Here is a 15,464-nt window from a genome sequence, read left to right on the forward strand (position 1 = left end):
CCCAGAGCAATTTGAGAAGGTTCCTGTAGCTGGGGAGGCTGCTGTAATTTTTGACACTATGGAGGCACTTGCTTTACAGATAATTTTAGCTGTTTGAGCACTGTTGGCTGAATAAAAAAGAATGAAATCCTGCCATTTGTAACAACATGGATGGAGCTACAGAGTATTATGCTAAGTGAAATAAGTCAGAGAAAGACAAATCCCATATGATCTCATTCATATGTGGAATTTAAGAAATGTAACAGATGAACATAGGAGGAAAAAAGAGAGAGGCAAACCATAAAACAGACTCTTAACTGCAGAGAATGAACTGAGGGTTGTTGGAAAGGAAGTGGGCAGGGGGATGGGTTAAATGGGTGATGGGTATTAAGGAGGGCACATGTTGTAATAAGCACTGGGTGTTATATGAAAGTGATGAATCACTGAATTCTACACCTGAAACTAATATTACACTGTATGTTAACTAACTGGAATTTATTATTTTTTATTATTTTTTTACTTTTTAAAATATATTTATTTTATTTATTTATTTATTTAAATATGAAATTTATTGGCAAATTGGTTCCATACAACATCCAGTGCTCATCCCAACAGGTGCCCTCCTTAATGCCCATCGCCCACTTTCCCCTCCCTCCCACCCCTCATCAACCCTCAGTTTACTCTCAGTTTTTAAGAGTTTCTTATGGTTTGCCTCCCTCCCTCTCTGTAACTTTTTTCCCCCCTCTAACTGGCATTTAAATAAAAACTTGGAAGAAAAAAAAAAGAAAGCATTGTTAGCTGCATTCACTCATTTACACAAACTAGCTGGGTGCCTGGGAAGCACTGGGGTGGGGAGAACTTAGCCAAGGAGTCACACAGGGCTTGGTCTGAATTTTGACTTAACTGAAAAAGTTAATCACTCTCACTTACTTTCTCACAGTTTCTTCATTAGTAAAATGGACAAGAAAATATGTCCCAGAGGGTTCTGTCAGGTATAAATGAGACACAGGTAAAGCTCTTGAAGAGTAACTACCTGAAATGTCAGTTTGGTCCTTTTACATGTGACCCTAAGTCCTTTTTCACAGAGGGGTAGCCAGCTGTCCACCTTTCCTCTTCTCTTCCCAGCCCTTCTCTCCACCTTCATCCCTGCCCTCCCTCCTCTCTTCAACAGCACCACAGAGGCTTCATAATCCACTACCTGTTACAAATGGAAGGGATACAGAATCCTGAAATGGAACATTTGCCATTTAGCTGATTTAATGAGTCAGAAATTGCCCACTTAGAAAAATTTTAAAAGTGTATGATTTACATCTTGACTAACATTTAAAACCTGCACTCTTTCCAACACGCAGCCAGAAGAGACACTTCAGAGCTCAGGGAGAGGGATCCTTGAAGTACACACTCATTCTCACCTCTGCCCTGCTCCCAGTATTTCTTAATGTGGGGGTAAGAAAGGGGAAGAAAGCGCTGGGAGCGGATTCAGTGTTCACTTGGCTCTCACTAGGAAATATGAGCTATAGTTTTCAAGTGATGGACAAAATCCAAGCTTCCTGATGAATGAACAAAAGAAAGACAGTCTATTAGTGTGGATAGCACTGTGCCCACTTGATAAGAAAAAAAGACACATTTATTATTCATTCCATTAGGCAGACACTCTTTTATCCATAAGAAAATATATACATATTTAATTTCTTCTACCTTTATGTCTTTCTAGGCCAGAGTTATTAACCCGGGGTCCCTGGATGGGCTTAAATGGACTCATAAACCCATTAAAATTAAGTGAAGAGTTCATGTGTATGTGAAGGTTTCCACAAAGAGATTGTTTTAAGTCAATTCTCAGAGGGGTTTAAGACCTACCTCCAAACACACCCACAATGATGAACTACTGCTCTGTAAACTACCACAGAGCCCAGTCCCTTCTTCACTCCTAACAGGCTCTTTTGCTTTAAGCTAAGTCATGTAGATCTCATAACATCTGGGGCTGGGTGAGTCCTCATCAGGTAGGACTGTTCCATCCCAATATGTGTAGCATCCTTGGCACCTGCCCATTAGTGAGTATCACTCACTAGTCACTGAGACAACCAAAAATGATCACATGTATTTACAAGTCCCCCAAAGAAAGTAGTACCTCCTCTGGTTGAGATGATTAAGTTCACCTTCCCTGCTTCTATATTGTCATCAAGAAAATGAGAAAGGTAGGCAAGATGACCTCCATCGTTCCTTCCAGCTCTATGATTCAGTAATATCTCACACATATCATCTCCTCTTTGAGTGTCATGCCCATTCCTATTCACCCCATTATGCTGACAGATGTGTGTTCCTTTGAGTGACCTGCACAGTACCATTAAAAAGTGTAAAACTTTGGCCTGGTCCTAGACTCAGTGCTGCCTATGGTTAGTTGTGTGACTTTGGGAAGTCCTTTAGTCTTCTGAGGCTTTGATGTCCATTAACTATAAACAAAATAAGTTGATTTGGAAGTTCAGTTCAGGTCTAAACTTAGATGGTTCTATGCAGTAATGAGGGTAGGGTCTATGGGGTTTCCTACACCTCAAGAAAGTTTCCAGAAGTCTTTCTTCAAATATTACAACAAATCTACCTTTAGAAAAATGTGTATGTTGTCCTTACAAGGCTGAGTTAGAGTCAGAGGATCTAGCATGCTCTTTTCACTGCCCTAAGTGTTAGACTACAAATCAGATGTCTGATAAAGAAAAAAGGACACAAAAGTCCTAGGTGAGGAAATATCCTATTTGGGTTTACTGATGACAATCTGGGAATCTGATGGCCTTAAGGGAAATGATGAGGCACAAAGCTCAGATGGCAATTCCTCTCCGAGGCCTACTTTAGCTCCTGAAGCAGAATTAAGAGCTCACAACCTAATGTCAATGTATTTTTACTATGTTGCATGAATTTTGCCAAAAATTTTAATCAACAATTTTGATTACTAGTTCACCTACTTACATCTTTACTAAAAATCTGAAAACTGTCTTCGAAGACAGACGTTGTGTTGGACTCCTCTTTGCCTCCTTGGTGCATACTTAGCACAGAGCCTAACACACACATTCAGATGAATGAATGCAAGGTGGCAGGTATAAGGCCAGCCTGTAGGCTAGAGAGAGGTGAAATGATAAAAACAAGCTTGGCTTGTTATTCTAGGTAGGGGCTGGTTCATGATAGTCTATCAATGTAGCCTTTGAGCTCTGCCTCCTCTAAGTCCCAGGAGAATCAGAGGAGTGCCTGGTGTGCTGATTACTCTTTTCCTGCAAACGAGACACTTCCTGAACTCACACACTAGCTGGGTGGTTCTTTGAAGCCAACTGAACCATACTGTTAATTCCTGCTTTCTCTTTTGTGAACAGCATCTAACAGGCAGAAAAGACCTACATTTTCTCTAGAGATCCAACACCATGTAAGAAATTATTTCCAAGCAATGACTTTTGAATCATTAAATTCAAGTATTTCGATTGAAAAACGATAGCCCTATAATAGGGAAGTTTGGGGCCTTGTGAGAGAGGTTGTGGACACAGCACTCGCTGGGTAAAAAGTTAGTATTTCCTAATGACACTTTGATGTAGCTGATTCAATTCCCTAGATGATTTGCCTCTGCAGGGCTGTCAAGCCCTGGTCCTCTTTCTGTTTCCTAGTTCTTCCCTTTACATAGAACTCCTTACCCTCTTCATCAATTAGTTTGCTCAATCTTGCCTGGTTTCTCCAATTCTACTTGTTGGCCCCTTGGGGATGGTTGGGGTGGTATGGAGTAGGACAATGGGCATGGCATGACTGCTCAGATGTTTAGGTATGGTTTTGGGGTACAGAGCTAGGATATGTGATCATCTGAAGTAACTAGGAATGGTAAGAACCAAAGTCACAGAACATAGTATCCTGGTTTAAAGATCAAAATAGTGTTTTGTTTTGTGACCAAAAATCCCCCCAAAACTTAGAAGGTGTGCTTCAGTACCTCAATAATTCCATTACCAGTCCCTCTGCCCAAGCTGCACAAGGAAGGTTGGGGCCGAGGGTTATGGCCCTTTTCCTGATAGAACTGTGTGCTGATCTGGGGTGGCTGGAGAATTGTGTGTATGTGGGGGCATTCTTCAAGTAGGAAGAAAAACCCTGCTGCAAAAACTGGCTAATATGACCATGAAACAAAAGGTTTCAGCCACATCTAACTGCCAAGGTCTTTTTGAGAGCAGAAGGTGTCTATGATGCCTGCCTATTTCTGAGCGAGACTCAGAAAGTCCCTTTTTATGGATTAGGACCAATAGTTTCCAGTCCCCAACCCAGCTCCACCAGCTAAAAGCAGCAGTGAGTAGCAGAAAGGACACAGGCTTGAGAGGAAGATCTGGGTTCGAGTCTCTGCAAAATAACTTTGTGGCCCTCAGCAAGTCACAAACTCAGCATTCTAATCTCATTATCTCTAAGTAAAGGCACTAAATGGGTTTCAAGGTCTTTTAGGATCTTTATTCAGATATCATTTATTGAGTACCTACTGTGTTCTAGATACTAGATTTTCTAGGTGCTAGAGCTATAGCATTAAACACAAAAGACTAAATAATTCCTGTTTTTGTGTAGCTTACATTCTAGTGGAGGGAGATTGATAATAAAGTAAATTATACTGGGGGCGCCTGGGTGGCTCAGTCGGTTGGGTGTCCGACTTCAGCTCAGGTCACCATCTCACGGTCTGTGAGTTCGAACCCCGCGTCGGTCTCTGGGCTGATGGCTCAGAGCCTGGAGCCTGTTTCCAATTCTGTGTCTCCCTCTCTCTCTGCCCCTCCCCCGTTCATGCTCTGTCTCTCTCTGTCTCAAAAATAAATAAATGTTAAAAAAAATTAAAAAAAATAAAGCAAATTATATTGTCGTTTGGAAGGTGATTAGTATTATGGATGAAATACTGAAGAGTAGGGTAATGAGGACCAAGAAAACTAAAGCTGGAAACTGGGGGAGAGGACAAGTTGCAAATTCTCTGATACATGATCTTTTGGAATCTCAAAAGAATGCCTTCAAAAGAAAATCTGAGGAATAGGGATATGATGCCCATTGTACTGACATAATCAAAAAGAGGAAAATGAAGTTTATCTTTCACAAAATAGCTGGGAATGATCTTAATTAGCATTTCTTACCTCTTAACTAGCTCATTTCCATAAGGAAAAGGTAGATCTCAATATTTGCTTACAGTTTGGGTTGGGAGTATTGACATGGAAGCGGCTTAAGCTCAGGAGGGGTGCAGTCTTATTGAGGACTTCCTAGTTACAACTAGGGATCCTTGGGAATCCCACAGAGTTTATAGGTGACAGGCAGCTTAGAGTTTTACAATTTAAGGCAGTATAATTACTGGCAGCTTCAGATTTACTGGTCAGGGAACTGCCTAATCACTCTAAATGGCAACAGGTCACTTCATAGCATTGTGAGAAGCCAACAGTTAAAAAGGACTCAATAAATGATCAATAACTCACCAGAAACTCTTCTTCCTCCATGAATAAAGCACTCTCATTGTGCCAATGTTTGGTTATAAGTGTTCTGGAGGTTCTTTCCCTCTCCCTTCTCCCTCCCTCTCCATTTTTCCAGTCATCCATTCATATTCCCTCCCCTGCTCCCTCCCTCTTTCTTTGCAGAACTGGCTAACATATATATATTTAAGTTTGAGCTCCAGAACTAATTCATTTACATAATTTTCCTAATTGCAAAGAAGTGAGTAGAGGAAGGAAAGAAAAAAGCAAAGACTGGCATATAGCACACATATAGACAACTGGTGTTTGCCAGCCTGCAGACATCACACGATGCACTTATACTTAACAAATGCAAAAAAAAAAAACAAAAAAAAAAACAAAAAAAAACCACTGGGTGGTGGCTCCCATTGACCATAATGCAAGTAATGGATTTCCTGGCAAACATTTACTGTTTGAGTCCCAGCAGTTAATTGGCTCCCAAATCTGATCCCAGAAAAGACAATGCTTGGAAAGGTCACCTGAAAATCAGGACATTTTCCAGAATGTGCATTATCTCATAGCTTTCCAAATCCCTGTTATCGTATTATTATGTTATTCCATTCCTCATGGCCTCTATTCTGAAAATTTAGGTATCTGTTCTTCAGACTCTCAGACAAAACAGATAAGCTGTTTGGAAAATAATATAAAACTTTACAACAGAGAAGTATTCGTAGGTTTCCTTTGTTGGCACCACTTACATGACTACAATTTGTAATAAAAGAGAATGTCTTCTTGTTATTAGATTGTATCACATCAACAGTGACACTGTGCATATGCACAGCTCTCTGGATTCATTCTGTAGGCTCAGGTAAAAATGTTTACAACATGCTATCTAGCTTTGAAGTGGAGCAAATATGATTTGTAAGTCAATCTTCTGTCCTCTTTCTTCCTCAACACTCACATTCCTAATTATTTCTACTGCATCCTCTACCATAGTACTTCCCAAACTTTTAGGTCCATATAAGTCAGATTCTATTCAGTATATCTAGGCTGAATCCTACATTTCTACAAGCTCTCAGATGACACTAATGCTACTTGGCGTTATGCTCCATGGACCATATTTTGAATAGCAAAGTTCTACATTTCCATGCCACATTGCCCTGGCCTGGGTCTGCATCATCTCACTGGACTTTATGATAGCTCACTCACCCTTCTGTTCCAAACTCTTCATATTGTCCAAGAGGTCTTTCTGAAATGTAAATCTGAACCCATCAAATTCTCTTCTTACCACTCCTACAGTGGCTCCACATTGCCTACTAAATAAAGTTTCAGCTTCTTAATGATGGCCTTTGGGCTCCTTCATGATTGGTTGGGCCCAGCACCTTGCCAGATTCTTTTGCCACTCCTCCATCTTAAGCTTGATGTCCTTGTATGGTAGCCAGGTTCTACAGTGATCGCAACAAGATATTACATCCTGTCTGATACCCTGGTGTGGTCTCCCCTCCCATGTTGCATAAGACGACCTGTGTAATCACCAGAATTTTGTGTGACTTCAAAGATTAGGTCATAAAAGATGTTTTGGCTTTTTCCTTGTCCTCTTTTGGATCATTTGCTCTGGGAGAAGCCAACTGTCATGTCATGAGGACATGTGGGCAGGCATATCAAGAAACCCACACGGTAAAGGACTGGGGCTTCTTGCCAACAGTCACATGAGTGAACCATTTGGAAGTTGATCCTCCAGTCCCAGTTAAGTCTTCAGATGACTGCAACCAAATGACAGACCTCTAGCTAGAACCCCTCAGCCAAGCCACTTCCAAATTCCTGAACCAAAGAAATAATGAGATAGTATTTGTTGTTTTAAGTCACTCAGTTTGGAGGAAATTTTTTGTGCAGAAATAGATGCTCTTTACACAGTGTGCATCTCCCATAAACTGCTGGCCCCTCTTCTGGGAAAACCATTCATCTAGAAAACTCCTATTCATCCTTTGAGATCCAGATCTCTAGATGTTTCCTCCAGCAAGCCTTCATTGACCTCTTCACTCAAAAATTTGGCCAGATGGTTTTTCTTTGGGCTTCCATGATGCTTTGAGCATGTATCCATATCTGTATTTATTATAATGTTCAGTCATTATCTATATGTCTGATAGTCCCACTAGACTATAAGCACCCTAGATGCAGGGAACTGTACCATTTTGGTATCCTCAGTGCCAATCACAGTGCCTGGCACATAGCTAGAATGGACAAATGAATGAAGTCAACTGCCCTTGAATCATGACTTTACAGCAACTACATCCCTTTATCTTGGAAGTCCTGTAAGCAACCCTCACCACTTGTTTGACCTGGCATCTCACACGGGCCAGCTATGACTCAATTTGTTAACCACTTAATTTTCAGCTTGTTATCACACCATTCATTGAGTTGCTTCAATGGCTCTTAACCAAAAGAACATGTGAGAATTACCTGTTGATATTTAAAAGAATACTCCACGTACACATACATACTCCAGTCCTGGCCCCAGAGATTCTGATTCACTAGTTGTGAGATAAGCTCCAGACACGTACATTTTAAAAGTCTCCACAGGTGACTATTCATATCCAAGTTGTTACTCACTGGTTTATTGATGTTTATTCTATGCCCAAAGATAAGAGAATAGAATAAAAAATTACTAAAACAAAACAACAATAACAAAACCCAAAACTCTTAAATATAGGAAGGTATAATAATAAGTGATATGGCTGGGTGGGGGATAAATATTATACCAGAAAATCTAGGCTTGGAGAACTATTGCAAGTGAACACATTTTTTTTTTTTTTTTTTAAAGAACATCCTCAGAGCCAAGGCAAAAAGATTTTAATGAATTGGACAACTCTCAACATTTGAAAAAGGGAGCATATAAGTTCATATGTAAAGACAACTTTTGCCCTGGTACTGAATTATAGGAGGGATTTACCTCCCAAGTCTTTATGTAAGAAGCCACTGAATAACGCAGTAAATGATGTCTTTGATGTATTTTTTTAACCAAAGCAGGACACTTTTACATACAGCCACTTTTAAGAAAGCTAAATACATATTGTAAAATGCTAGGGTGGTGAAGGTATTTCTATGGTGAGCCAAACAATAACATATGTAGTTTTGTTGTCATCTGACTTGATATAAGAGAATTACAGACCCTGGAGGAGAAAGCAGCATGAATATTTCACTCATTTTCAATGGTCTCACTCAGGCTTTTTGCAGAAGCTCAACAGTAGATCTCTCTCCACTCCAGTTCCTCACCAGGCAGTCCAAACTTGGGATATTCTCCCAACACATCTGTGCGTGCCAAAGACGGAAGGTGGAGATGGAAGCTTGTAGGTACAGAATCAATGTTAGTGACATTGGCCATAAAGGTTCCTATACACAGGACTCAGAATCACAGTATGGTAGCCTCAACAAATGATGCAAGGATAGGTTTATTTTATCTGTAAGTTAGTGCTGCACTATAGTGCAGGCTACAGTGATCACCCAACCCAAAGCATGTGTTTTGTCCACTAACAGGTTGGGAGCTCAAGGACAAGTTTTTAAATGAATTATTTCAAAGCTTTTAGGTAGAACATCAAACCCCAAAGGCATACAGAATGTTAGAATCAGGAAGAAGCTGCTGTCTGGAGGGAGTTAAGTTAAAAAAAAAAAAAAGAACACGTAATCAAAGGATCCTGTCTTGCCTATGTCTGGCTTTGATGATTCCTAGTGGATCTATGCCAAATTGGCCCATCCAGGAATAACCAACTTTTGATAACAGTCAACCAGTCACTGAGGTATCAAATAGCTATCACCAACTTTCCTTGCCAAACACAAAGGGAAGCTTTCGGTGTCATGTAAAAGTGCTAGACTATAGATGCAGACTGGGAAAGGGCTGGGGTCCTAAAATGATACTTGATGTCATTAATATTGTAAAAAAATTACAAAGATTGTACAGTTTAGAGATACACATGTAAGTTCTGATCCACACGTGAAGACACATTCTAGCAGTGCGGTCCAACAGAACTTTCTGCAATTGATGGAAATATTCTATATCTGCACCGTCCATTATGGTAGCCACTAACACATGTGGCTATTGAAAACTTCTAATTTTATTTAGAAGTTTATTTATTTATTTATTTATTAACTAATTTAAATCACCACATGTATTTAGAGGCTATCATATTGGATAACACAATTCTATAGGTTATAGACCAAACTGTTTCTCCTCTGGAACTACTAACTGAGATTCTTGATTTTACCTGCTAATGAGGGGTATTCCCAAGTAAATCTGTATGTTCCACGGGCAACCTGGTCATGACTTGTGCCCTGAAAGCTTTGGCAGCAGTGTCAACCAAATCACCAGAGCCTCCCAAGCCAATAGCTGACTTTAAGTCTTGGGAGAGGAAAGACTCCTCAGTCATCTGGGTGTCATTAAAAATCAACTTGTCAAAAGAACTCTAGGAAATGAGGGCCAAGACACCAGGGTTCAAAGTACTATGTTATATTTAATATCAAAAGCAGCGTAACATAATTAGAATTCAGCAAGTATGGGGTTAAGTACTTCCCTGCTATGGTAAATAATATGACTTGATTTTCCCAATTTCCATTCTACCCTCTTTCTAGCTGGAGAGACTGAAAAACTTAAAATCATGTTCCCTAGATTACAGTGTGTAGCAGCATTCTAGGTGTGTATTACATGCTTGTGAGAAACCTGGAAGGAAGAAGCAAGCAAGAGACCATTGCCCTACTTCTACAGCTCCTCCTTAGAATAAGAAGCAGTGAGGCAGCTGTGTTCAGTGTTTCAGTATCTTCATCATGGCTTTGTCGGTGCTTACAGAGAACTGTGGTGGTCCCTGGGGTCTAAAACCTCTGGATTGCTGCTACACTGGTGTGTCCTTGGACCTAGTAGTTTCTGATTTCTAATGTCTGAAATTTCCAATAGTTTCATAAGCACTTAACTCCTTATCTGCAATCCCCTTCTGCTTAAACTATCTAGCATGATTTCTGCTTCCTGTTTTCCTCATTGACACACCTGCATTCTCCCATTTAGTCCCCTCAGCAACTCTGGAAGTTAGGTAATTTCTCCATGGACTGTTTTACAGATAATCATCAAGTCCAGATCTGCTTGTACATTCATGGTTTCATGTTTTTCTCCAAAGAGATCTAGACGCATATCATGGACTACTTAAAAAGTTAGGACATGTGCTTAGAACATCACTGCTTCTTTTTGTGATGATTTTGTACCCGAAGCAGAAAGGAACATAACGTAATGACCACTTGGAGAGGGAATGATGTTATCTTTGCTAGAAAACAGTGTTGTCACCTGTGGACATAAGTTCATTCCCAGCTGGTTTCCCCCGAGAAAGTCATAGTTCCAACTTAATAGAATCAATCTCTGGTCATAGACAAGCAGCTACAAATGAGGTTCTTGCTCATGAGCAATCTTGACACAAGAATGGGATGGCTAAAATAATCTATTACCAACAGGGAAACTAGCCTAAAGGACACCTTTTGTTGGGTGAATCAATATTATTGTTTACTTCTCTAAAGTCGAACATCTAAACTCCCAAGAATTTTCATCACCAGAACCCCAATACTCTATAAATCACTGATTATCCTCTTTGTAGGATGAGATAATGACCACTCCATGGACATATCAAATAAGTACTCTGAAATAGCTAACTGCTCTTATATCAGGCTTGAGAGGAAGAAAACAATCATTGCCAAAGTGGATGTGACTTTCACAGCAGATGTCCCATCTTTTGCCCTCTAGCAGTGGTTGCATGGTCTAGAGAAGGACAGCATGAGTGACTGACTTCTCCACTTTGCTCAAATGCTGCCTGCAGGCTTGGATTACTCAGGCTGAGGATTATATGTGTCCTCATTTTTCTGTTACTAACTTTGGGCCACTTGATTGCTTAAAAGTCCATTCTTCCAGAGGCTGGCATGAATGATGAAATTCACATTCAAACCAGTGAAGTTGATGTTTTAGTATCAGTGTAATCTCTAAGCATTACCACTCTGAGAATTTTTCTCATATAGACTGCAGTTGTAATGCAGTGTTCTAGGATTTGAGGAAGGTCAAATTTAAAGAATTTCTAACACGCTGTTTTTGTGTGGATTTTTCTTATTCACCACAAAATACTGTATGAAATTAGTCATTTTTGAATTTAAGTGAAAAGAACGATTTCACAGAAATCCTTTGGGAGACATAAACACAAGATTATAAGCTACTCATTAAATCAACAAATCTGTTTTTCTTATCAGTGAATACTCTTTAATATTTATCTTTAATAACTCAGAAAAACCATGAACTCATCTATGATCCAGGACACTTTCAGATCCATGAAGAAATCTCATTCTTACACTTTTAAGTCACATTCTCTAAGCACTAAAAGGATTTACTTTAACTATAATTAGGATAGAATAGTAATGTAGTAAACAGTAGCATATACAGCATACCCAAAGAACTGTTATAGTTTTCAAAGGTAGCACCCATTCAAGCAGTAACTTAGCTTCAGATGACGTAAATGTTCCTTGCTACTTACTTGTTTATGCAGAAAATGTAATTCAGTTAATTTCTCCTTGTCACTCCAATTCATTCCCTTTAAATTACCACCATAGTATTTTGTTTTTCTCCAAGAAATTAAGAACATTTCCAGTTCACCATTGCCTGGAGTTCTTTCTTGTGCTCTCTACCTTAGCTGGGGTGTCCTCAAGGGGTCAGGACAAAGTAATTGGCTTGCAAAGTTTTAGAAACCATCAGCTATGATCTACAGTAGCAGAGAACTTCCAAAAACTTGGAAGGCTTGTTTAAGTATTTCAAATGGTGATTCTCATTGTTATCCCATTAGCAGGGTATTCAGAATAAAAATTTGTTTCTCAAGAGCCTATTCTCAAGAGATCTGGAAAAAAGATGCCTGGCAAAAAAAAAGGGGGGGGGGGATTCTGTTTGGAGTTTTTGGCAAGATTTTTGCAAAACAACTCTGTTGTGTGAAAGGGTATGATTACTGTACTGCAAGTTCTTTGAGGGCAGGAACCCCCTCTCCTCCTGCTTGCATCCTCAGCAGTCAGTGGGGCTTGACACCCAGTAAGCACTTCTAGATATCTGATGAACCAAGTATTCAAAATTCACAAATACCACAACACTCTCATTTCTAATGACAGAAACGGAAATAGGGCTCCTTGCTTTCTCCAGACCCTCTGTCTTGGTCATTGGGCTCATAGAAACTTGAGCCAATGGAGATGAAACCTCAGTGATGTTTCTCTTTCTCCCATTTTTGCTTGAACAATCTTTCTATGTTACTATGGTAATACCTGGTACCAGGATGCTGGTATTTCATTTATAAGGTAAATGAAAGTGGGAAGGAGGAAGAGATCGTGAGTTATGCAGTTCATAAGAAAATCTGCCCAGACGGCAACCTCTTTGGCAATCTGTAAAGCTTGTGCATGTTCCATTTTATAATAAATACATTTAAATAATACATGACACTATACAGAACAGATATACTATGTTGAAACAGAGATCCAATGAGCCCAAGAAAATTGCATCAAGTATGAGATTATAAATAAGGGAATATTTTCAGACTTTTGAAAAAACAGCAGGGAGAATTTAGTCCATAAATAGGACATTTTCTCATTTCAACATATATAAAGGTAATAGCTACAGAATTTCAAAGATGAGTATATGAAGCTATGCAGACTGAAGGCTGGATATTAACCAGGGACCTGATCTGAATGGTAAGTACACTGGTTACTATAGTTATAAAGGGCAGGGATAAACTAATAAAACAAAGACATCTCTTAGTAATACTTCAGAGCCAGGTAATGTGCAACTTTAGAGCCAGGTATGACCAAAGCTAGAATCTGAGGGGAGGAGAAAACAGCATGCAGTGACTGACATCTGAAGTCAAGTTTCTCCACATCACTTTTATACTTCGATGACTGTAATTTATTAAAACCCAAGCTGGGAATGTTTCTGCCTGTCCAAAGCAGGTGCTGTAACACTGTAGGAAACCTTCCATCCAGTAGATTAATTTTGTGTGAGGACATCTGAAGAAAGCTGCTATGGCTTCTTGATTTATGACTTCATTAAAATGTTTGGGCTTCAAATCTCCATCAACATTTATTGGAATTAACAGCTTCTTAAAATGGAAATATTCAATGATAAATTAATGTAGCTTGGACCTTGTATGAGGAAAAAATAAGGCACTTTAGGCATGTTTTATATACCTTGAGGAAAAGAGGAATACTTTCTGCTCCTGTATACTAATAAGTCTTAGGAATGAGTAGGTGAGAAGAGGTAAGTGAGAGCATGAAGAGAACAATAATGAATTCTCAGCCACAAAGAGTAGATAGAAATGCCAGCATTCTTTTCAGAAATGCATTAAGAAAAAGGTTTTATGTGGATCCTGAGAAACATAACAGAAACCCATGGGGGAGGGGAAGGAAAGAAAAAAAAAAAAAAAAAAAGAGGTTAGAGTGGGAGAGAGCCAAAGCATAAGAGACTGTTAAAAACTGAGAACAAACTGAGGGTTGATGGGGGGTGGGAGGGAGGGCAGGGTGGGTGATGGGTATTGAGGAGGGCACCTTTTGGGATGAGCACTGGGTGTTGTATGGAAACCAATTTGACAGTAAATTTCATATACTAAAAAAAAAAAAAAAAAAAAAAAAAAAAAAAAAAAAAAAATTAAAAGGTCTAGGGGCGCCTGGGTGGCTCAGTCGGTTGAGCCTCCGACTTCAGCTCAGGTCACGATCTCACGGTCCGTGAGTTTGAGCCCCGCGTCGGGCTCTGGGCTGATGGCTCAGAGCCTGGAGCCTGCTTCCGATTCTGTGTCTCCCTCTCTCTCTGCCCCTCCCCCATTCATGCTCTGTCTCTCTCTGTCTCAAAAATAAATAAAGATTAAAAAAAATTTAAAAAGAAGAAAAAGGTCTAAATTGTTCCTGCTGTAGAAAGACCACAGCCAACTGAAAATCAAAGGGCTGGTGTGTCTGTTGCAGACATTAACTGACTTATTGTCCACAGAGATCTCAATCCAAAGATGTAACTTCCAGGTGTGCTGTTTGAGAAGATTCCAACAAGGACACAAGAGTATGAGCTTTCTAGGTAGTTCTCACTTTTTTATATTTACAGCACTCAGCTACATCTAACAGATATTAAATATTTGATGAATGAATCAGCTACCACTTCCAAAGAGAGTCCCAATATTTTCCTTGCCGTTTCTCGCTGTCCATTTGTTCAAACTATTCCATGATCTAAAGATGATGCAGTTAATGCTATCAGCACCCAAATTCAACAAAGGTTCATGGATCCCTTACTTCATCAACTCAAGTGTGGACAAGTAGCTTACATAATTAATGGGGAAATATGGACCTAAAACCTACCTGGTTAGGACATGTTTTACCTTGCTGCCTGCCAGGGTTGATTAAATGTGACCCCCTCACTCTGGTATCATCCAATCCATAAGTAAGTCCTGTTGACTCACGTCCAAGAGGTTTCCTGATTTTGTTTCTCCATTTCTATGACTACTACTTTTGTTCAAGCTATCACCATCTCTGGCCTGACTACTACAATTACCTTCTAATTGGTCACCCTGACTCCAGTTCCAACCCCTACAAGCAATTATCCATATAGCAGCCAGCTATCTTAAAACATATAACATATCATGTTATTTCTGTTTAGAATTCTTCAAGGGCTCCCCATCACACTAAAAATAGAACACAAATTTCCTGCTTTTGCTCACCCCTTGTATACCTCATCTTATTCCACTGGTTTATTCACAGACTATACTCCAGCAAAATTGGCCCTCTAGCTGTTCCTGAACAATCCTGAACACATCCCCACCTCAAGGCCTTTGTCCCTTTTGTCCTATCAAGAATGTTCCTCTTTATCCACTTTGGCAAAGCAGGCTTTTTCCTGTCATTCAGATTTTAGCCTAATGTCACCCACTCTGAGATGCCTTTTTTCACCACTCAAACTAGCTACTGAGTCATACCTATCACAATAACCTTGTTAGATCTCTGCATAGTAAGTTTCTCTTTCTGATGTTTCTTTTAATTTCC

The 15,464-nt window shown here is 39.7% G+C and overlaps 1 protein-coding gene and 1 long non-coding RNA gene across 13 annotated transcripts in view; one reads left to right on the forward strand and one right to left on the reverse strand.

The window, feature by feature from the left end:
- Nucleotides 1-15,464, reverse strand: part of TMEM108 (transmembrane protein 108) — a 359,971-nt gene that overhangs the window by 106,180 nt on the left and 238,327 nt on the right. Inside the window, exon 1 of one of the 11 annotated variants that reach the window (XM_042956445.1) lies at nucleotides 6,612-6,898. The exons of the other annotated variants lie outside the window; for them this stretch is intronic. The gene's annotated coding sequence lies outside the window, so the exon portion shown is untranslated. Of the gene's footprint in view, nucleotides 1-6,611; nucleotides 6,899-15,464 lie in introns of those variants that run through there. 11 annotated transcript variants of the gene reach the window in all.
- LOC122230553 overlaps nucleotides 1-15,464 on the forward strand; it is a 92,928-nt gene that overhangs the window by 19,195 nt on the left and 58,269 nt on the right. The window contains exon 2 of one of the 2 annotated variants that reach the window (XR_006207538.1): nucleotides 14,428-14,508. The exons of the other annotated variant lie outside the window; for it this stretch is intronic. This is a non-coding gene — a long non-coding RNA (uncharacterized LOC122230553). The remainder of the gene's footprint in view (nucleotides 1-14,427; nucleotides 14,509-15,464) is intronic. 2 annotated transcript variants of the gene reach the window in all.

This window comes from Panthera tigris, chromosome C2, assembly GCF_018350195.1.
Source record: "Panthera tigris isolate Pti1 chromosome C2, P.tigris_Pti1_mat1.1, whole genome shotgun sequence".
Classification (NCBI taxonomy): domain Eukaryota; kingdom Metazoa; phylum Chordata; class Mammalia; order Carnivora; family Felidae; genus Panthera; species Panthera tigris.